Below are 21,916 nucleotides of genomic sequence, written 5' to 3'. Positions count from 1 at the left end.
ACTTTCTGCCTGTTAGGAATAATGCCGCTTGTGGACATTCATGTATGAGTTTTACGTGGACATACATTCTCGCTCTTCCTGGCTGTCTACTCAGGAGCAATTCTATGTTTAACCATTTGTATTTTCTAAAGGGGCCGCACCGTCTTCCATTCCCACCGACAGTGGATGAGGGTTCCAGTTGCCCCACATTCTGGTCAACACTTAGCATTATCCGTATTTTTTCATTTTAATCATCTTGGCGGGTGTAAAATGCTATCTCACTGTGGTTTTGATTTGCAATCTTCTGGTGGGTAATGCTGTTGACCATCTCTCCATGTGCTCATTAGTCATTTGTATAACTTCTTTAAAGGAATGTCTGTTCAGATCCCTTCATGATCTTTTATTTTAAAATATAATTGGATGCTTAAATCATACGCAACATCTATAAAGCATAACAGTTTAACGAATGCGGTAAAGAGCACCCAACTAACCAAAAATATATTACTGCCAACAATGTACATATACTTGTCCTTTGGTTCTCTGGTCCCCTCTGTCTCCCGCCTCCTTTCCTCTTCAAGATAACTGTTCCCCAGAATTGTTTATTTACCATCACATTACTTTAAAAGAATTAGCTTCATCATATTTTATATATACTTAACATGTATTAACTTTACTGGGTATGAACTTTATAAGAGTTGGATCATAATGTGTGATATTCTCTGGGGCTTGTTTTTTAACTCAATGTCATTTTCCTAAGATTTATTCAGATCTTGGTATTTTGCTCTGCATCATTTTTTTCATCGCAGTATTCTAGGAGTGCCTCGTAATTTGTTTATCCATTTTTCCATTGATAGGCATTTGAGTTCTTTCTATATTTTTGCCTATTTCCAATGGCAGCTTTCCAACGTAATGACAGATTATTTCCCATAGTTGTTATTGAAATTACCCTCCCAGCAGCAGGGTATACAATTTCTCGTTGCCCACTGATCCCATAAGGTTAATAACAGTACGTGATGGTTGTAATGACCTAAGAGCATTTTTTAAACATGTGCTTCCCTTTTCTATCTGTTCTGTCTTTTAAGATGTCACATCCATTGTAAAGAGCACGAATAAACTACAAAGTGGGACTCGTAGATGGCTCTTTCCCTTCATGTCTGCCCTAATAATGCATTTGGCTTGAAAGTCTATTTTGTATAAAATTAATATAACTAACCCAACTCGATTTTGGTTAGTCCAATTTGTACACATTTTACTTTATCTCTGTCCTGTAACTGGTTGCCTCGCAATCTTTCCAAGATAAAACATAAGTATAAAATTGAAGACATCTAATTCCCCACTCTAATGACAGAACAATCTAGAAGAACCTTAATTGAGCTTGTCTACCTCCCCACTTGGATGCTTTGCTGTCCAATAGGTTATTGCAGCATTTTTTCTAGAGAATCCATAAATGAGTCAAAAGCATTATATTTTACAAAGCTTGGATTCCCACAGACGATGACCACTCTACTTGCCATGTCTCTCGAATCTCACTCAGCCCTTCTGGAATCCCTTTCCTTCTGCTTGTTGAAGTAGATCCTTTAGAAATTCCTTGAAAACGTTTGATTCTTATTTTTCTCCAAATATGCCAGCCCTAGGATCTGGATATACGCTAGACATTTACCACTGTGACACGTCACCCCTCTTGTCTGGCACTACTCGGATTTCCAGCCTTGGTGCAGATATCCAGAGATATACACACACTCTCTCTCTGTCTCTGTCTCTGTCTCTCTCTCTCTCAGAATCCTTTGGAACCTCACTTATTTCTCATAAAATCAGCAATCTCTCAGAGTGTATCTTATCCAGAATTTAGTTGTTCTGTACTGGGAGTGCCCCACAGAGTTCTTAACTCATTGAAATGAGGGAAATACACATCACATCAATTTTTTGGCTCTTAACCCCACACTTCTTTCTTCTTACTTTGCTACATTTCTATTTCTATTTTGTATATGTTTTATCTCCTTGAAGAAACAAAATGTTTGGACACTTTGCCCTCTACTCCTTCCACTCCTGTGTGTGTGTGTGTGTGTGTGTGTGTTTGGAAGCACAAGAGGTCTTTATCATACTCTTGTATCTCATGGCTTATTAGGGGGCAAGCAACGGGTCGGGTAGTTTGCAGACACTCCATTGTACCCTCGCACAACGTGAAAGGTGAGAAAAAAGAGACCCTGTGATAATTCTTTCATAAGTTGCTCAAGTTGTGTAACTAATAATCGGCTGGACTCAGGGGGTGAAACAGAACCTAACTTTACTCTTTCCCAGTCCCGGCCCTTCAGGTTTACAGTATACATTCCCTCTTCTCTCAATGGCAAGGAATCTTGAGAAGAATTCACACTTTCCCAGGTCACCCTCGAGGAGTATGCAGTTCAAATTAATCGCAAAATGTCAACCTTTCATCCTACTGAAAACGCCTGACTTTCCTCAAATCAGTTCACCTTTATTTTTTTTTTTTTTTTATGTTGGAAAGTGGAGTATTCAAAGAAGATCATGAGGAAGAAAAAGTCTGGTCTAACTAGTACTTCCGCGATCCGGTTTGGGGTCTTCTCCCATGGTGCACTTGCACGGGTTCTCCGGGGGGCACCTTAAAATCAGGTTACGTGTGGGGCCGGGAGGCCACTTTTGCGTTCTCACCCACCATTCACGGTGACGCACCTGTAGCCCCTCTGTGCTAACATCCTTACCCAGGAGGAGGCTCTGTGGGGGAGAGTATTTCAGGATGGGACACTGGACACTGGGAAGACAGCGCGCATCCTTGTCCCCCTGTTGGTGGCAGATGGAGTGCAGCGGACTCCCTCCTTACACACCCCTCCTCATCCTGCTTCAGGGACTCCACAGCTAGGGCCCAAAGCATCGCCAGTCACCAATCTGCAGCAATCCCCAAATACCAGAGCGAAAATGGTCTCTAAGCGACTCTCATGCAGTGCCCTCCATCCGGTAGAGGTGACGGGTCTTCCTCATTGAAAACTGACAAGTTTTTCCAAATAAACACTAACGTTAGTGCCTTCACCCCAGTCTCTTCTGTTCTCCCAAAACACTGGCGGTCAGAGCACAGGAGTTTCACGCTGTCTTATATCTGCGTTGCTTACGCTGTTTCCTGATAATTGCATTAAACTCAGCTTTGAAAATCGGCTAAAATGCAATCACTACGCTTTCTTTTCAACTTCATCCTACGGTTGGAGAAGCCAGAGTTCAAAGCCAACTTGCCTAACTGAACTCCTAGCTCTTCCTCTAAATCCTGCTCAACACGTAAATGCAGTGCATTAATTTCCCAGAATGAGAGGAAAAAGTGTCAGGAGGCCAGAGGCGTAGATTTCATTCCTATTCCCACCACTGACTCCTTGCAACCTGGGGTAGGTTACCAATCCCTTTTGCCCTGGAGTCATTCCTTTGCACCCTAAGCGAGCTAGAATACATCGACCCAAGAGATCCCAGAACAGATCATTTTTAGGTCTAACATTCTATGTCTCTATGAAATATGCTCCCAATTCAATCCCCAGCACTGTCAGCCGAAGGCAACTGTTCCGTATAAAGATCGAAAAATCCAGGGTGCCTTTAAGAACGTGTCTGTACTTCCCCTGTTATATGCAGCAGACACACAAAAAAGAATTCTATTGATTCCCCAAACTCTAACACACACAGAGTTATTTTTAAGAGAGCAAAGACTATCTAGTAGCCCAATGCAGTGAATGACTGGTCATTATGTCGTAGAACAACTATTAGAGTTGAAAACAAAATAAATCCATCTGGTTGAACGAGGTTACTATGCACACGCTATTGTGTGTCCCTGGCTCACGGCACCCACCTCTAATTTCTTCTTCAAAATGTAACGTTCTTGGTGTTACGTGACACTCTGTGATAAACGCTTTTATTTTTGTAAAACGTTTATTTGTTGTGAGAGAGAGGAAGAGAGAAAGAGCACACATTCGTGCAAACACAAGCAGGGGAGAGGCAGAGAGAGAGGAGAGAGAGAGAATCCCAAGCAGGCTCCATGCTGTCAGTGCAGAGCCCAACATGGGGCTCGATCTTACGAACCCTGAGATCGTGACCTGAGCTGAAATCCGGAGTCAGACGCTCAACCGACTGAGCCCTGCAGGCGCACCTATAATAAAGGCTTCTAGAACCAGGTAATGAAAATGCGATGATCTGCTGATTCTAAGTTCCCACTGCTTCCTTAAGTGTCGTATGGAAAGTTTGGTCTGTACGTCTGTCTCTCCAAACAGAAATGTGCATTGCTTGAGGGCAGGGTTGCATTTCTGAGTCTCGTATTCACAGATTCTCACAGATTTGTGTTCGTGTTATTTGTACTGTGGCTCGTAGCAGGCACTCTGTTTGCATGTGAAATGTGTTGCCCAAACTATGCACTCACGCGGGAAAAATAAGATTGATCTGTTTGGGTGTGGAGACCCAGAAATATCTAAAAATCACTGAGGAATTGGGATTTCTCCCTCTTATTTAATTTAGAAAGATATTCTCATGGCAGCATCCTCTAGGATGAATGAAAACTATACCCGCATTTAAATTCAACCGTCAGACCAGTCCTTCTCACAGCAGAGTCAAAGTTCGGCACATAACGGTCGCGCGTTATAATGTCATGAAGAGAAGCAAGGTGGTCCTCGCGGAGGGATGTTGTCTGAATTAGCTAATGGGTGACCGACTGTAAGGGGCTCTGGGGATGCAGAGCTCTGCATACGTGATAATTACTATTATTATCACGGGGAGTAGGACGTTCCTCGTCGCTCTTTGAGCAAAGGGCCAGAGGATGAGTTTGCTACCAGATACAAGGTAGCTAACAAAAAGAGGTGTGCAAATAAGGAGTGATACGGTGCCCCCCGCAGCTGAGTTTTGTTCAGAAAGTTGCTTCTGTACTGTGCAGCTGATAACGGCATCAAAACAGGCAACATAGTGGGCGCTTTTGAGATCCAGAAAGGCATCACAAAAGACTGTTTATTTTCTTTACGTTAAAGACCTACGACGTGACACACAGAGCAGAGTCTCCAATATCCTTGCAGACGGAGAGCAAGTCCTTAGAAGTGCAGACAGCACAGGGAGGTTGGAAAAGACACGCGTGCCAAGACACGGAGAAAAAAAAAGCCCCTTATCCAGTGTGTGTTTCTTTTCGGGGACCCAGATTTAAAGGAGAAAAGAGAGGCAAACACAGACTGTTATCTTCAGTAAACAGGGCTCATCACACAAGAAGCCAGAGCCCCGAGGAGCAGAAGCGGGGGTCAGAGAGCCACAGGCAGAGCCGGTGGGGACGTCCATGTGGCCTTGGGTCAGCAGGCTGGAGCGCCACCCCCCACGGAGGCCTGACTCCCCCCTCGCCGCCCCCCACCCCTGTGCTGCGATGACCCCGATGGGGACAACCCCCTGCCCGGACCGCCTCTCCCCTCCCCACGTGACGCTGTCAGTCACAAGGCTTTACCCAGCTCTGCTCCTGAGAACACTTTTCATTTCTCAGGCACTAATAGGAATGAGGGTGGGAGGAGGAAAAGAGGGTCGTAATGAGGCTCTCATTTAAATTCTCTAATTAAAGAGGTTTTCAAGACTTTCAGGAATATTACCGTTTAGGGGGCGATGGCTGATTCCGAGAGCTCGGTCCAAAGCTGTCTTTGGAAGCATTCGGGACAGAGTATTTATCTGACTTGTTGGAGAAAAGACAAATGAAAAAGCAAACAGTTCATTATTCTAACTATTAATGGGGAGGAGTGGGGGGCTTCCGCACACCCCGAGACAGCTGGGCTTCTCCGTCTCTGCAGAGCCCCTCGGAAGCACTAATGAGACCCGACGCCGACTGCTGATCGCCCAGCCCACCCACCAGTGCGGCCCATGCGTCCTCGGCCCTACACTCACCGAGCATTTCTCAAGACCTTCCAAGGAAATCATAAAGTGAATCAATCTGTTTGCATCTCATCGCCTTCCTCCACCTCCCCCACTTCTGGTTGGCTAGGAAAGGGCCAGCAGCCATAAGGACAAGGGCCAGCAGCCATAAGGACAATGGCCAGCAGCCATAAGGACAACGGCCAGCAGCCATTAGGACAACGGCCAGCAGCCATAAGGAATCAAAGAAGGCTTGTGAGTCACCGGCGACCGTGAGTCAGATTCCACGTGATCTGTGAGGACTGTGCCAATCGTCCCTGATAACGATCCTGATACCCTGATAACCAGGCTGGTGTCTCTCGAGCTGCAGTGGGGCTGTGAATGGCCCAGAGATCTTATGAAAATGTGGATTCTAATTCAATACATCTGGGGGTGCGGGTGCCAGGTTCTGCATTCTTATGCTCTTTTATCCACCACGTGAACCAGGAGGAGGGTTCCATGACCTCCTGTCCATCTGCAAACCCTCCGTATCTCAAAAATACACATGTAGTGATGCATTTTTAGAGCTGCACACGATTCTTATTTGCATGTGCAGAATCGCGTGGTCCAAACCCGCGGCCGTGAAGAGTTCCATGAGGAGAATGAGTGAGGATATCTGCCTGGTGGTTGCAAAGTTCACAATGAGATGCCCATCGGGCATTATGGGCGTGCATGGACACCTCTCTCCCACAGAGACCCAGAATCCGCTCGCTCTATGCCTATGGAGAGAGTCACACAGATTTCCCAAATGGTTCTGGATCCAAATAGGGTGTTTTGGCCCCACCCTTCCTAACGTCCCCTGGATTCATATGGTATGAATATACACTCACTGAGATCTGGGGAACCCTACGTCACAGGCAATACGGACCAAAAGGCATGAACAGAGAGGCGGCCACGGGGTGACCTCAGCATCCTTGCGAGTTCTTGGTCCAAAGAGATCAGGTGTTCTCCCCAGGGCACCGGAGGCAGCAAATCAGAGGACAACGGAGGAGGTATGCAAGAGAATTCTTACTATGTGTATCTACCACAGACTTAAACTGTATTCTTACGTTTTTTCCCCAGACCTGAGCACGAAAATGAGTTATTTTAATAAGTTTTCTATCATAAAACGTATGTTTAACTGAATAGGTAATTTAAGTAAGTGCCAACAAGACATCTAATCAAAAATCATTTCGGGGCGCCTGGATGGCGCAGTCAGTTAAGCGTCCGACTTCAGCCAGGTCACGATCTCGCGGTCCGTGAGTTCGAGCCCCGCGTCAGGCTCTGGGCTGATGGCTCAGAGCCTGGAGCCTGTTTCCGATTCTGTGTCTCCCTCTCTCTCTGCGCCTCCCCCATTCATGCTCTGTCTCTCTCTGTCCCAAAAATAAATAAACGTTGAAAAAAAAATTAAAAAAAAAAATCATTTCATATGCACAAAAATGGGAACCACCATTGACAGTTCATGTCAGCCACTGGAGGCCTCTTATCGGTAGTATTTATAATTATCTGAAAGCCAAGTTCCTATCTTTAATTGGACTACTTCTGTAAATTCACAACAGCAAAATAACACTTTCTCTACACCTAAAATCATGTTTTTACCAGTATCCCAAGGAATAACAAGCCAAAACAGATGCTCTGTTACTCTCTTATATTTCCAGCTTCGTTGAGGTTTGATTGACAAAAATTGCACATAATTAGATTTGATATCATGATATTGGTTTGTTTCACAATGTGCGTAGCAAAATGATGATTGAATATACACGTTCGTCACGCAATGGTCAGCACAGTCAGGCTAATGAACACGTCTACCGTCCCACAGAGCCACGTCGCGTTTGTGTGCTGAGAACACCTGTTTTTGAGATACGCGACCTATGTATCGGATTACCTGTGTGCTTTTGGGTGAAGGTGTGCTCCCGACGACCTCAGTCTCTCTGACCTGATGGTCTATCATTTTTGCCACAGGAGACACTCTGCAGAGAGGGGCTCCCAGCCCTGCGTGGGTGTCCCTACACGGCTGTGCCCAGGCTCGGGGGCCTGTCCCCGGCGGTTGTCGGTGTCTTTCTTCAGATACACTGTCCCCAGTGCCCTCCCGTCTCCACAGGCCAGCCCCGCTCAGGGATCCTGTAGTCCATTGACTGCCCCAACCAGCAGACCAAAACTCCAGTGAGATGGAGGGTGTGTCTGCCCGCCCGTGCGTGTGTTAGAGAACAAAGCCCCTCATTCTCCTCCTACTAAAGCTCTATTTCCTATCTGACCACCTTTCTTTGTGTGCCTCCTATGGGAATACCTTCTCCAGAGCAGAGTCCGATCATCTCAGACTCTCGGAGGCAAGGCTGACCCAGCACTGTCCACTTCCACGGTCTCTGTGATTCCTGACCTTTGGATCACGAGCCTGGGACGTCAGACTGACCTCTACTTCTGTGGCCCCTCGAGCTGTATAATGACGGAAATACCATAAATCACAGGGTTTTAGAAGCTAGTGAAATAAAGTCAGAATTACAAAAGAAATTTACATTTGTTGTGAAAGCAAGGATTTGTCGGGTCCATCAATACTGTCACAGTGCCATCTGATGGAAACATGACATAAATGTATACGTTAGAAAACTAAGAAAATGGAGTTTAAGATGACGAGATAGCCTATCAAGTTATCAGAAGGTACTTTTTCTCCAAATTTGTGGTTTCTCCACGAAAATTATGATGCATGTGTTTCAAGTGATTATAATTTCAATCGGATAAGGAAATACACGTGGAAGTCACCCACATTATTTTTCTTTTAAATCACCATGAAAAGATACTTGAAATGTTTATTTCTGCTGTTTTCCAAAACATATAAACATAGAATTCAAAATTTTCTTCATAGTTTACAAAAGACTAGAAATGAAAGAAACCCTTTAGTAATTTTGAAAACTTTGCTTTAGGGAATATCATAATTTCATTTAGGGTAAAATGGCATAATCATATATAGTCTTAAATAACTTTTATAAGAAGTAGGTTTTCAAAGACATTGCAAGAGATTTGGAGTGAGTTTAGGAAGGTCTCCCTTTGTGGATTCATTAGGTAGGTGACTATTTTCAGATGAATGTTGCGAGGGCCATCTGTCCACAGATTTTTATGAAGTCTGATACGCCTCTGCATTGTTAATCTGTCCCGAACCCCCACACGGTCTGTGTGACATTGAATAAAACATATACCGTGCAGTTGGGTTATGTGTAATTTTATGCCACTTTCTTCTCATTTCAAAGGACATTTCCTGATTGCTTTTGATGTTAAAGTAACAGTGTTAATCTGATTATGTGTTCCAATGTCTCTCATATTGTTCTGTCACTCAGGACGAGAACTCCGTGTCAACTGTCTCTGCGTGCCTCGACTTCCCACAAGTGAAAGACGTTCCATCAGTCACTGGGACAAGACTCCTTGACCAAGCACACTGTCACTCTACCATTTCAGTCCTAAACAAGGCACATCAGCAATGGAGCTAAACACGTGAATCTGGACACAGCTCAATCGTAACATGAAATTATATTATTTTTCATGCGCTCTCACTGTAGTGTCCCGATAATCACTCCTTCTATTGCTATATTACATAAGAAAAAAAATCCCAAATCCTACTTTGGTATCTAAGCTTGCTTACACATTCGCTCGCTCAACAAATTTCATTTATCATCATGATGTGCAGACAAGACAAATAAGATACAACGTTTCCAAGGAGTTCAAAGGTGGATGCTAGAAACACTGAAAACTGCAGAAGGAAAAAAACAGGTCATTAATCCAGTTGTATCATTATAAAAACAACAACAACAACAACAACTTTGTGCCATAACAAATGTAAAGACTTCCTAGACCAAGATAATCTGAGGCCTCTGGAAAATCTCTAGAAATTAATGTTTTGGTTTTTCAGAAATACTTTTAATAAAAGTATCCCAACTCTATTACTTAACGTCACTACCATTTCTACTCCATAATAATTTAGCATGTCAATCAGTGCTTTAAACCTCAGATAGTTCAAGCCTGTGTTTCCTTTAAAATAAAACCCACATAGGGGCGCCTGGGTGGCTCAGTCGGTTGAGCGTCTGACTTTGGCTCAGGTCATCATCTCGCGGTCCGTGGGTTCGAGCCCCGCGTCGGGCTCTGTGCTGATGGCTCAGAGCCTGGAGCCTGTTTCAGATTCTGTGTCTCCCTCTCTCTGACCCTCCCCCGTTCATGCTCTGTCTCTCTCTGTCTCAAAAATAAATAAACGTTAAAAAAATTTTTTTTTAAGTAAAACCCACGGAAGCGGCACATTGAAGAGAATCTGCATCACGTCTGCCTGATACGTTCAGGCTGACTTCATTTGTTAACCTGTGCAAGGCGTATCTGTTGATTTTTATCTCTCTTCCCAGCACTAATTTCTCTCTCGTCAGATTCCTTACAAAATACAACTCAATTCCACTCTAATCTCCTAAACCCGATGCTTGATCCCGTAACTCCTGGGGTAAAATGTGTTCCTTTCAACTTGTTTCAAGTTACGTTTTCATCAGACATTTTCTGGTGTTTTGGAAAAGCATTGTTAACATTTTTTTTTTTTAAATCAGCATTATATATACTTCAAAGCGAATCCTAGTGTTTCCTTAGTTTGATATGGTCAGACTTTTCAGATTCCCCGGAGTCAGCGTTCGGTTTCACAGCAGAGTTCACAGGTTGATCAGTGGCGAGAGACCCTCATGCAAAAACGTTATTTTGGGGGCTCAGGAGCTGAGACAACAAACGTGACGGGTTGAGGGAGTGCAGTCACACGTCACATGTCACACAGCGCAACCTGGAGAGGCAGCTGCGGGCTCAGGGAACCGTCACGTTCTCCTGAGTCCTGCTGTAAGAAATTTCCAAGAAAACAGCACGCTTGCTTAGAAGATGCTGTGGGCAATGCCCCTTTTCAAAATCATCCAAAGGCAGTAAATTAAAGCACAGAAACCTTCCCAACAACAGCTCACTCCCAAACAAATACCTGGGTAAATTGCCAAAGGCCCGTGGGAAGCAGAGCTTTGGTGGTCTTCTTAAAAAAAAAAAAAAAAAAAAAAAAAACTGGTCCTCTCCACTCTCCGGTGGACATGCTCCTCGTGACCTGGCCATGAGAGAATGTGCCAGCCAGATCCGCACGAGATCACATCCGAGTTGGTTGGTTTGCTTGATTATGGTGGTGAAATACGCTCAACACAGAATTTCCCGTCTTAACCGTCTCTCCATAAATGGAATCATGCAGCGTCTGTCCTTTGGTGACTGGCTGCTTGCGGCGTAATGTCCGCAAGGTCCATCCGGGTTGTAGCGGGTGTCAGGACGTCCTCCTTTTTAGGACCGGGTAATGTTCTGCCGCGTGCATATACTACGTGTCGCTTATCCGTTCACTCGTCTGTTGCTGGACATCGGGGCTGCTTCGCGTTTTAGCTGTTGTGAATAATAACACCACTATCCGTAAGGCAAGACGTTTAAGATCAGTGATATGTGGTCGCGGTCTGCAGAGCAAGCAATCAGTGTATGAGCCTGGAGACACGGAATGACGCACGTACGAATTCTTCCCAGGAGCTTTTCTTTTCAAGGAGGCTCCAACCCAGGGCAGAGCCCAAGGACACGCGTAAACTCATGACCCCGAGATCGAGGACTGAGTCCAACACTTAACCGACTGAACGACCCAGGAGCCCCTGTCCCGGGAACTTGTCTCATCAAACCCACGATGTCCCAGGGATTCCAGGAGGGAAAAAGTAAAAGAAAATGTACTAAACAGAGTCCAGGGTAAAGCTACAGGAACAGTTAACCTACATACAGGTGACTCATTCAGAATCTGACGCGGGAGGCGCCCGGCTCCACACCAGAAAGGTGTGAAAAGGTGAAGCTGGGAGGGTAGGTTTTCCACGGCCTTGCTGCGGGAGCCCCGGCTGCAGTGAGGGTGTAAGGTGAACGCGGATCTCTCACCTCCAGAGCGAACCATCTGCGTAGATCGTGCCCGCCCGTGCACGCGGCTGGGGGACACCACACCCAAACGAGGAAGGCTTCCTAGAGGAGGTGCTGACTTCGAGCTCAGCTCTGAAGGATGGGGAGGAGTTTCCCGGAAAGGCAAACCTTATTTGACACAAACTGGAATATGCGAAGACGTTACCATAAAACAGAGCGAATTGGAGAAACCACCAGTTAAATGCGGCTCATGTAGAACGTGCTAGGTGAGGAGAGATGCCCCTGAAAGAGACAGCAAGCAGGGTGGGCGGTGTCGCAAGATGCCGCGAGCCATGCGGAGGAGGGCCGCCTCCCCTCTGGCGGGGGAGGCGCGCCGGAGGGTTAGTTTAAGCACACAAGGGCCACGCCGAACTTGAAATTTGGAAATGTCATTCTGTCCGAAGCGAAGAGAATCGCTTAAGGTTTGCAGAATTGGGAGCAGAACCACACTTACGAGACCACGGTTGCAAAGACGTCAGTGACAACAGAGGCCACATAGGCAGGGGAGCAAGAACACCGGACATCTGGGATACTCGCAAGGGTCTAAGTCCTGGGGGTCCAGTGAATATGGCAAAGTGGGGGGGAAGGGGTCCGAGGATCCTTGGAGTCTGGAGAGACAGAAACTGGTGATGGCGCGCAGAGGACAGAAGACGGAAAGATGAAGTTACTTGCCCCCGACGCTTTCCCACCCGCGCGTCCTTGGAGGCACACAGGTGGACAAGTCCTACAGGAGAGGGCTTGCTGGGACTGCAGGTCCTGGAATTTCCTGCACAAGGGTCAGTTGTCTCCAAGGAAACAGGGAATCTGCATTTAAGAGAAAAGTTTTCATCTTCTCTTCCATCCCTGACCCACCGAGATGGGTCGTCATGTCCCCGTTCCTGCATCGGTGCTGGGCTCCTCGTGGGTGCTGGGTTCCTCCTTGGGTGCTGGGTTCCTCATGGGTGCTGGGTTCCTCCTTGGGTGCTGGGTTCCTCGTGGGTGCTGGGTTCCTCCTTGGGTGCTGGGCTCCTCGTGGGTGCTGGGTCCCTCCTTGGGTGCTGGGCTCCTCGTGGGTGCTGGGTTCCTCCTTGGGTGCTGGGTTCCTCGTGGGTGCTGGGTTCCTCCTTGGGTGCTGGGCTCCTCGTGGGTGCTGGGTCCCTCCTTGGGTGCTGGGCTCCCCGTGGGTGCTGGGTTCCTCCTTGGGTGCTGGGTTCCTCGTGGGTGCTGGGTCCCTCCTTGGGTGCTGGGCTCCTCGTGGGTGCTGGGTCCCTCCTTGGGTGCTGGGTTCCTCGTGGGTGCTGGGTTCCTCCTTGGGTGCTGGGTTCCTCGTGGGTGCTGGGTTCCTCCTTGGGTGCTGGGCTCCTCGTGGGTGCTGGGTTCCTCCTTGGGTGCTGGGCTCCTCGTGGGTGCTGGGTTCCTCCTTGGGTGCTGGGTTCCTCGTGGGTGCTGGGTTCTTCCTTGGGTTCTGGGCTCCTCGTGGGTGCTGGGTTCCTCGTGTGTGCTGGGTCCTCCTTCGGTGCTGGGATCCCCATGGGTGCTAGGTTCCTTGTGGGTGCTGGGTTCCTCATGGGTGCTGGGTTCCTCGTGGGTGCTGGGTTCCTCCTTGGGTTCTGGGTTCCCCGTGGGTGCTGGGTTCCTCCTTGGGTGCTGGGTTCCTTGTGGGTGCTGGGTTCCTCCTTGGGTGCTGGGTTCCTCGTGGGTGCTGGGTTCCTCATGGGTGCTCAGTTCCTCCTTGGGTGCTGGGTCCTCATGGGTGCTGGGTTCTTCCTTGGGTGCTGGGTTCCTCGTGGGTGCTGGGTTCCTCCTTGGGTGCTGGGTTCCTTGTGGGTGCTGGGTTCCTCCTTGGGTTCTGGGTTCCCCGTGGGTGCTGGGTTCCTCCTTGGGTGCTGGGTTCCTTGTGGGTGCTGGGTTCCTCCTTGGGTGCTGGGTTCCTCGTGGGTGCTGGGTTCCTCATGGGTGCTCAGTTCCTCCTTGGGTGCTGGGTCCTCATGGGTGCTGGGTTCTTCCTTGGGTGCTGGGTTCCTCGTGGGTGCTGGGTTCCTCATGGGTGCTGGGTTCCTCGTGGGTGCTGGGTTCCTCCTTGGGTTCTGGGTTCCCCGTGGGTGCTGGGTTCCTCCTTGGGTTCTGGGTTCCCCGTGGGTGCTGGGTTCCTCCTTGGGTGCTGGGTTCCTCCCTCACAAGTTATGGTGAAGGCATTGCTCTGATGGTATCTAAACTCCCTTTACGTCTGTTTCTCAAACCACAACATCGAGAGGAAGAAGCTGTGGGTCCTCCGCGTCCTCCAAATGAGCCAACTTTTCTAATTACAGCTTTTAAGTCATTCTTTCTAAAATGTTCTCATCGAAAAGTCCATCGTTAAAAATTAAATCCTTTCTCCCCTTCAGCACTTTGTTGTTCTTGTCCAATGCCATTTGCAATTATTCCAAGTGTTGTTTGAAAAGTACTTCTCATTAAATTAAGAGGCAGCTCCTTTAACTTGTCTACCTCCAGTTTATTAAACAAATCACAAAGGTACAGAATATGTTTTTCCAGAGAGGTTTTGGGGTTTGAGGATAATAATCATGAAATATGCATCGGAGAAGAGGTTCAGAAACAGTGCCCAATCTGCATGCGAAATCCCACACCGATAATTTCCAGTGTCTAAATCAGATACAAAGTAATTCAGAAAAAGCAAAATAGGACAGCGAGACACAGAGATCTTTCTTCAGGTGGCCTTCTGGGGCCCATAAATCAGTTCTAAAAATGCGCTCTCGGCTACAGCTTGGCGCTCTGGGTCGAAGACTCGAAGCATTCTTTTTACCAAATGTGAAAAAATACAGCCCAGTTTTAAGTTAGAGAGGAAAAGAAAAAGAAGTTCGTGCTTTGAAATGCTTTGTGGTCCAGTTAGAATTCAAAACCGGTCTCGACAGTTACACTTGCCCCTTTGCTAGTGCAGCTTGTAGCTGTCTTCAAATCCTCACTTTTGTGCCGAAATCACACAAATGCCGTCGCCTATCACACACACTTCTATCCGTCCACGTCCCTGTGGATGATGTCTGCCCGGCTTCGGGACGAAACGTTACACCGAATCACCTTTCAGTGAAGTTAACGATTGCCCGCTTTCCTAGCTTGAAAACGGAAGTGTTTCCCTGACCTAATTAAACCCTACGGTGACTTCTGATGGGGCCGATCGGATTTCCTGGGCTGCTCTCGGCCACAGGTACCCTGAAACTCAAGAAGCTTGCCACCTACGTTTGGGGGGCTCCCCGCCAAACCAGCAGGACCCAGGCTTCTAGGTGGGCGGCTGAACAGCCACCCATTCCCCAAATGCACTGACTTTTGAAAGTTGCTGCCCTCCTATGTGAGTTTTCTTCACCGAAATCTAAGGCCGACTCAATATTTCGCTAAGAAATTTGCTGTCAATGAATAAAGTTGCAGTAAGATACCGACGTCGCGTTGCTTCATTCGTTTCAATCCTTCGATGTTCTCTTTCTTCTCCTTGACTGAGCCTGCTCACAACCTCTCACGGTCCCCTCGCCCCCCACGCCTGTGACGGCATTTCGTATCCATGCCAAGACACCGCCGTCCCCCCCCCCCCGGGCCGCACACTCAGTGTGCACACAGTGGCCCAAATGCATCCGTGCTCCCCCCGCCTCATCCGTGCTCCCCCCACCTCGTTTGTGCTCCCCCCTCCAATGCCCAGCATCTATCGGCACTTTCTGACCCCTCCCCAGACAGAGCTCATTTTCAAGCTCATTCAAAAGTCAGCTCAAGTCCTATCACCCCTCCAAGGGCCTTCCAGCCTCTTCCGAAGAGCCGTGTCTCCCCCCCCCCACCCCCCACCGTAAGCTCTCCCAGGACTGAGTCCCCCACCCTCGGGAGGACACCCAGAAGACAAGGCAATGTGGTTTGCCTTTCCTTCGGATGCACCCGTGGCTCGTGTCCAAGTGGGGACCGCACAGCCTGCAGCAAGCACCCGGCCGAACCCCCGGCACAACGCGCTTTTACTCCGTGTTAACCGGTGGAGGAAGAGGCAGCTGATACCCAGGGAGACAGCGGGGGAGATCGTGCGGAGCAGAACCCGATTATTCCCGCGTCATAGGACGTGCTAATGAGTTGAGTCCCGCCTAACGTCTACGCCTCCCGAAAGAGCAGAGTATGCTTCACCTCCTGGCACAGCTCTTTACACTGAGGGCTTCATAAAGACCTTTGGACTTGACAGAAACAGTACTCCTTCCCGTGTCTGGATTCTTGGCTTTACCGTCCAACGAAGCGAGTGCTTCCATCGCTACGCAAGTAAAGGGAATGTTTCCCGGACCCACCGAAGACACACCTTCTCTGTGCCTCAGTTCCTCATATATTCACAGCTGGGCTAGTGCCCCAAATCTGGCTGGGAACCACATTTGTCTTAGACACTGTTTAGAATAAAACACATAACCTTGACCCCCCCCCCGCCCCCCCGCAGCTAAATCACCATCTGCAGTGTTGCAGTCAACAAAGCATTTCTTCAGATCCAGGCTCTAGGGTCATTCCAGAAGACAGAAGAAAGGACAAATGTCAACTGTCCTTTCCCCGAAAACCTTAGAGGTTAAGTGGGGCTGGGGGTGTTCATACAAATATATAGGTCAACACAACCCCCTGTGGCTCATCAGTATGCAGGAGGGACATCCAATCCAGACCAGAGAGATGGGGAAATAGGAGGTCTTGGAAGGCTCCCCGGCGGAGGTGAGGTCTAGGTCGAACCTAAACTAGCCAGGAATCATCTAAGAGGAAAAGACTATTCCTAGAAAAATAAAAAAGGTAGGATATTCCAAAGTGCAGCAGTAAAAGAGGGCATGAAGATTCCAGGGAAAGAGAAAGAAAAACAAATTTGGAATAAATAGCATGGATTACCAAAGGTGGGCTGAGAGAGAGCTACGTCTAAAGAGAGACCTAGACGTGGGTCAGAGGGGCCGGGAAAGCCACGCGCTGTGGCTCTGGTTTACGCGGACAGCGGTGTGAATCTGTACCAGGCTGTGGAGCCAAGAAGAGACACACTGAGATTTGAATTTGGAAATACCGCTCTGACTACACAGCAGAGACCAGGTTAACCTACGTGTCAGCCCGCAGGCACGGGAACGCTTAGGACAATTGCTAGGTGCTGGACGCAGTGCGCCGTGACGTTTGGAGAAGCTTCTCAGCACAGAGACGGAGTTCAAGCCACAGGTGAGAATGCAATGGCCCTGGTGGCCTCACTGTGACATGGGGAGGATCGGGGTACAGTGGGCAGGGGAAAAAAACCTCAGCAAGAGGGCAGAGAAGGTCACCCTAGAGAGGCAGGCGGGAAATGACCTGAAACCAGGGCCATGGAACCTAAGAGTCTGATGCCATTAACACGGGTATCAACAACCCAATCGGGGCACACGAATTTATGTTTCTCGATCAGATACGTTTATTACCATAAGTAAAAAGTTCTGAAAATTCAACAATTCTGGACTTTAGGAAAAAATGTTTTTTCTCATTCAGACACGTTTACCATCACAAATGCCGAGTGCTAAAAATATGATTTCAGGGGCGCCTGGGTGGCGCAGTCGGTTAAGCGTCCGACTTCAGCCAGGTCACGATCTCGCGGTCCGTGAGTTCAAGCCCCGCGTCAGGCTCTGGGCTGATGGCTCAGAGCCTGGAGCCTGTTTCTGATTCTGTGTCTCTCTCTCTCTGCCCCTCCCCCGTTCATGTTCTGTCTCTCTCTGTCCCAAAAATAAATAAACGTTGAAAAAAAAAATATGATTTCAATCTTAAAAGAGGGAAGTTATCTCTGTCAGGAGGTATGTGTTGAGCACACGCTTTGTACCTGTGTAGCTGGTGCTGGCTGTTCGAGATGTTTAAGGGTTTGTTCTCTACCTTCAGAGAATCGCAGGGTGTGACCGGAAACTTCTAGGGATCCCCAGGGCTCAAAGATCACATCCTACAGAGAGGCGGTCTGCACATGCTCAAAGGTCAGCTCTGTAAAGAGCCGTGAGCTACACCGGTGGGAAATGAGGACAGAGGTTTGAGGAAGCCAGGACCGACTGCGAGGGTCCGGGCACAGACACGATGTGTGGAGAGAGACCGAGAGAGCTCATTCCTCTGAATTACAGGGCGGGGGCGGGCGGGCATGGTGTGCTTGGGCGGCTCACTGACCAACTCTTGGTTTCAGCTCAGGTCATGGTCTCACGGTCCGTGGGTTCAAGCCCCGCGTCGGGCTCTGTGCCGACGGCTCAGAGACTGGAGCCTGCTTCGGGTTCTGTGTGTCCCCCTCTCTCTGCCCCTCCCCGACTTGCACTCTGTCTCTGTCTGTCTCTCAAAAATAAATAAAAGTTAAAACCATTTTTTTTTTTAAAGAGGCCCTACTGCCTTAAAGCTTTTAAAGTCCTGGAGCAGAAGTTAAAGCCACTGCATTTTATGAATAAAGCCAAAACTGGCCTTCTCATTTGCTGTCATGAACTTTTGACATCTTACAACATAAGCAATTGTGATGTGTTTGCCAATGATGGAGAAAAGAACCCCCCCCCCGCCTTTGTTTAACCTCCTGCAAAGCTCTCTGGCTAATCCCTAGAATTCTACCAGGAAGGAAGGTTCCTGTCGCTGCTGATGGTCTCCGACCTCTCCTCCCTTTAACTTTGGATGATTCTCTCTCTCTCTCTCTCTCTCTCTCTCTCTCTCTCTCTCGGCAAACTGAAGGAGCACAGCAGGGGACAGCCAGGGGACAACCACCCTGCAGAGCCGCCCAGGTGCACTTGAAACAGGGCACCGAGCCCGTCCGCAGGGGTGCTGCCGGTGAGTGTCCTGCATTCCTTGTGGGGCCAGGCTGTGAAGACAAATTGACCATCGTGACCTTCTGTCTTCTGCCAGGAAGGCGGCACCAGCCTCCGAGCTCCGGGTCTTAAATCTGGCCTCAACGCAGAGGTCCGTGCTCCACAGGGTCTCTCCACTTCTGCAACATAGCTAACATTTGTACGGGCCGTGTAGACAAGAAACGTTTTCGTATTTATTTTTGAGAGACAGAGAGAGAGCGCGCGTGGGGAGGGGCAGAGAGAGGCAGGGAGCCACAGAATCCGAAGCAGGCTGCAGCTCCGAGCTGTCGGCACAGAGCCCGACACGGGGCTTGAACCCACGGACCGTGAGATCATGACCCGAGCCGAAGTTGGACCCTTAACTGACCGAGCCCCCCCTCTCGGCACCCCCATTTCAGTACTTTGTCCCATCCCATAGCCTCGTGGTTGAGCACATGGGCTTATGGTTCAGAATGATCCAGAATGATCGGTGCTCAAACAGCGTGCAGGCGGGAGGCTACTGGCGGACTTGACCCCTCTCCTTTCCTCAGCGTGTTTCCACAAGCTCGGCCGAGGGAGTGGCTGGGGGAGAAGGCGGGACAGACAGACAGACCGAGGGAGGAAGAGGAGAGAGAGAGGGAGGGACAGGGAGAAAGACAGGAAGACAGGGGGTCAGAGGGAAAGAGCCAGCAGGGGTGGGGGAGACGGAAGCAGAGGGGCCCGAGGCCACGGAGGTCCTGTTCCAGCAAAACCCAGCGTGGCGTTGCACACATCTCTCTCTGGCAGTGGCTCTGCAGGGAAGGAGACTTGAACGTACCCCTCAGAATACGAGGCTTTGACATAAAATTTATTTTGAGCTCAAGGTACTTGAAAAAGCAGCAGGTTCAAGAAAGCTGCCGTGACCCTCTCCTTTTTTTTCCCAGAAGCAGAGAGAAAACCCCACCTGGAAGATGTCTTCCCTATTCGAGAAGGAAGAGACCCAGCCAAGACAAGGACGCGGTGCGGACGCTGTTCTGGGCAAAAGGAACCGTAAGGTGAGCACACAGAGGACAGAAAGAGCTCAAGCGTGCACCAAGAGCCCAGCTGGGTTTGCCACAAGCTGGCTTACGGCAAAGGGAGCCGTGTCACCTTCCAGAAAGCCTGGGAAGCTTAGCAAGCTGCAGGCAGACAGACATCAGGCAGGAGCTGAAATGAAGTCCCCAGGGCTGATTCTCTTCTCCTTCCAGTAGGCTCCCTATTACCAGCATGCTCGCCTTCAGGGTCGCCAAGAAATAAGCCTAGCGGGTCTCCAATTCCCAGAGTTCCAGGCCGATGGAAGCCACTGGAAACCTTCCCTCCCTTCCTTCCCTCAAGGGCCACTCCCAGGGGACAGGCAGCAGACCACCTCCAGCTGAACCTATTACTGTGTTCCCCATCGTGGGTCTGGATCATAAGCTGGATCTCCAAAGCCGTGGATGGAGCCCCGTCCAGGCCAGAGAGAGCCAGCCCGTGGGAGGGGTGGGTTCCCCGTGTCATAATGGGGGGCGGTTGCTGGAGAAAGAAGTCTAGACGCTTCCAGAAATGAGAGGAGGTCGTTGTAAGTGAAGCGACGTGAGCAAATGGTCCAGTGAGCCTGGAGAGGTCCGTCGGAGACCCGGGAGGACCACGATTACGGCCAAGGTGCCCTATCCCGGGTTTTTCTTACTTCCTCCATCACAGTCACCAGAGCCAAGACCAGGGACTAAAACGCACCAGTTGACATTCGTGCTGTCATCTCACTGGCTGCCAGGTAGCCGTTTCCCGTTGTAGGTTATAGATCCATATCCCCCTTTTCTTAACCTAAACTGAACAACCAAATCTGCCAGATCTGTGTGGGAAACACGCGTGTGACCCTGGTTGCGGTCAGGTGCTGTGCTTCAGGTCGACAGGTGTGAGAATACCCACGGTGTGAGCACCCGACTAGCGTGAGAAAACCCACAGTTAACAGTTGGGAGGTTGGGGTGGGGGTCTTCCTCCTCAGGCCCCCAAATTATTCTTGTCACCCACAGGCTGGCTCTTAATTAATTCAAACCTTTTAGAACCGCCAAGCAGGCTTTTTACTCTACAACGAATAGTGCTAATACATGTCTCCGATCCTAAATAAATCACCCGCGTGTACAATCTTAGCTGAAGGGATTTAAAGGACCTGGATCTCCTAGACATTTTTGTTTTGTTTTACGAACCTTTTGCAGCCTACCTTTATTTCGTGCATCCTAAGAAAATATTTGAGCCATCCCCCAGTAGGTACCAACGAGTTCCCTTTCTAGGGAAGGAAATCACAAAGCAGGGTCACTGTCTCTTACATTAATGTACAACAGAAATACTGTAGGATTGTATGTGTGTATGTGTATAATCACATGCATAAATACTTTATATTGCATTTAAAGTACACATGCCACATGTTTTCTTTCTTTCTTTTTTTTCTTTCAGGAGACTGTGAGAGTTACTTGATCAAAATGGAGTACATTCTTGAGAAACAAGGTTTAAACGGGTCTCGAAGTATACGGGTTTCGATAAATCCATGGAAAGATAAACATCCATGGAGGATATAAAGAATTAAACGATTTCTCCCAGTTGCTTTGGAAATATATCTAGATACCCATTTTGTTTCAGAAATGAGGTTATGTCACCAGATAGAGGTTAGGATTTCTTCTTCTGAACAGAGAGGAAGGTGAGTATTCTAGCCACTGTGACAGACCCACGGAGTACAGTTTTGAGTGACAAAGTCTGTTATGAGCTCCTTCAGGATAAATCATTAACAGAGTGGCTTATATCTTAAGCAATTCTGTTAATATATCCTCCATAGTAATATCATATATATCTTATACACATATATGTATATGTATAAGTTACACATATAAGTTATACGTGAGATATAACATATGTGATATCTTACACCTTAAGCAAACTCTATTAAAAATGAAGTGTCTAATATGTATATTCCAAATCCATACTGTCTGTCTAGGAGTGAATATTCTCTGCTGGAGATTTAACCAATCAGTAGCCTTGGGTCGGTATTTATAAAGCTCTCCTCTACCAGAGGCGCCATCTACATAACGAAAAGGAACACAGGACTCACTCGCCCACCTTTGGTAACAGCTGGGGTTTTGCACACACATGAGGTGGCTGTCACGTGCAGTGGCACGGCCAGATCCAAGTCTCCTGGCTCCGCGTCTAAAACGCGCTGCGGATCAGGGCTGTGATTTTCAACTTTCTCAGTGAAATCTGGACACTCTGATGGGCGTTGTGTTTGGGCGGCTCTCTTGAAGGGATTCCGTTACGTGCAGAACTATGACACCTTTGTTTTGGTCCCTCCAGAACCTCGCTGTTGCTTGAGG

General features: G+C 48.4%; 1 long non-coding RNA gene and 1 other non-coding gene across 2 annotated transcripts; both read left to right on the top strand.

Annotated features, from left to right (window-relative positions):
- The first annotated feature begins 9,893 nt into the window (after positions 1 to 9,893).
- On the top strand, positions 9,894 to 9,978 carry TRNAQ-UUG. The gene has a single exon. It is a non-coding gene; the product is annotated as a tRNA-Gln (tRNA).
- An 8,343-nt stretch (positions 9,979 to 18,321) lies between these two features.
- LOC123582567 lies at positions 18,322 to 20,663 on the top strand. Its single transcript, XR_006704464.1, has 3 exons — positions 18,322 to 18,381; positions 18,469 to 18,564; positions 19,484 to 20,663. It is a non-coding gene; the product is annotated as an uncharacterized LOC123582567 (long non-coding RNA).
- The last annotated feature ends 1,253 nt before the right edge of the window (positions 20,664 to 21,916 follow it).

Source organism: Leopardus geoffroyi, chromosome B1 (assembly GCF_018350155.1).
Source record: "Leopardus geoffroyi isolate Oge1 chromosome B1, O.geoffroyi_Oge1_pat1.0, whole genome shotgun sequence".
Taxonomy (NCBI): domain Eukaryota; kingdom Metazoa; phylum Chordata; class Mammalia; order Carnivora; family Felidae; genus Leopardus; species Leopardus geoffroyi.
This window is presented reverse-complemented; position numbering and strand designations above follow the sequence as displayed.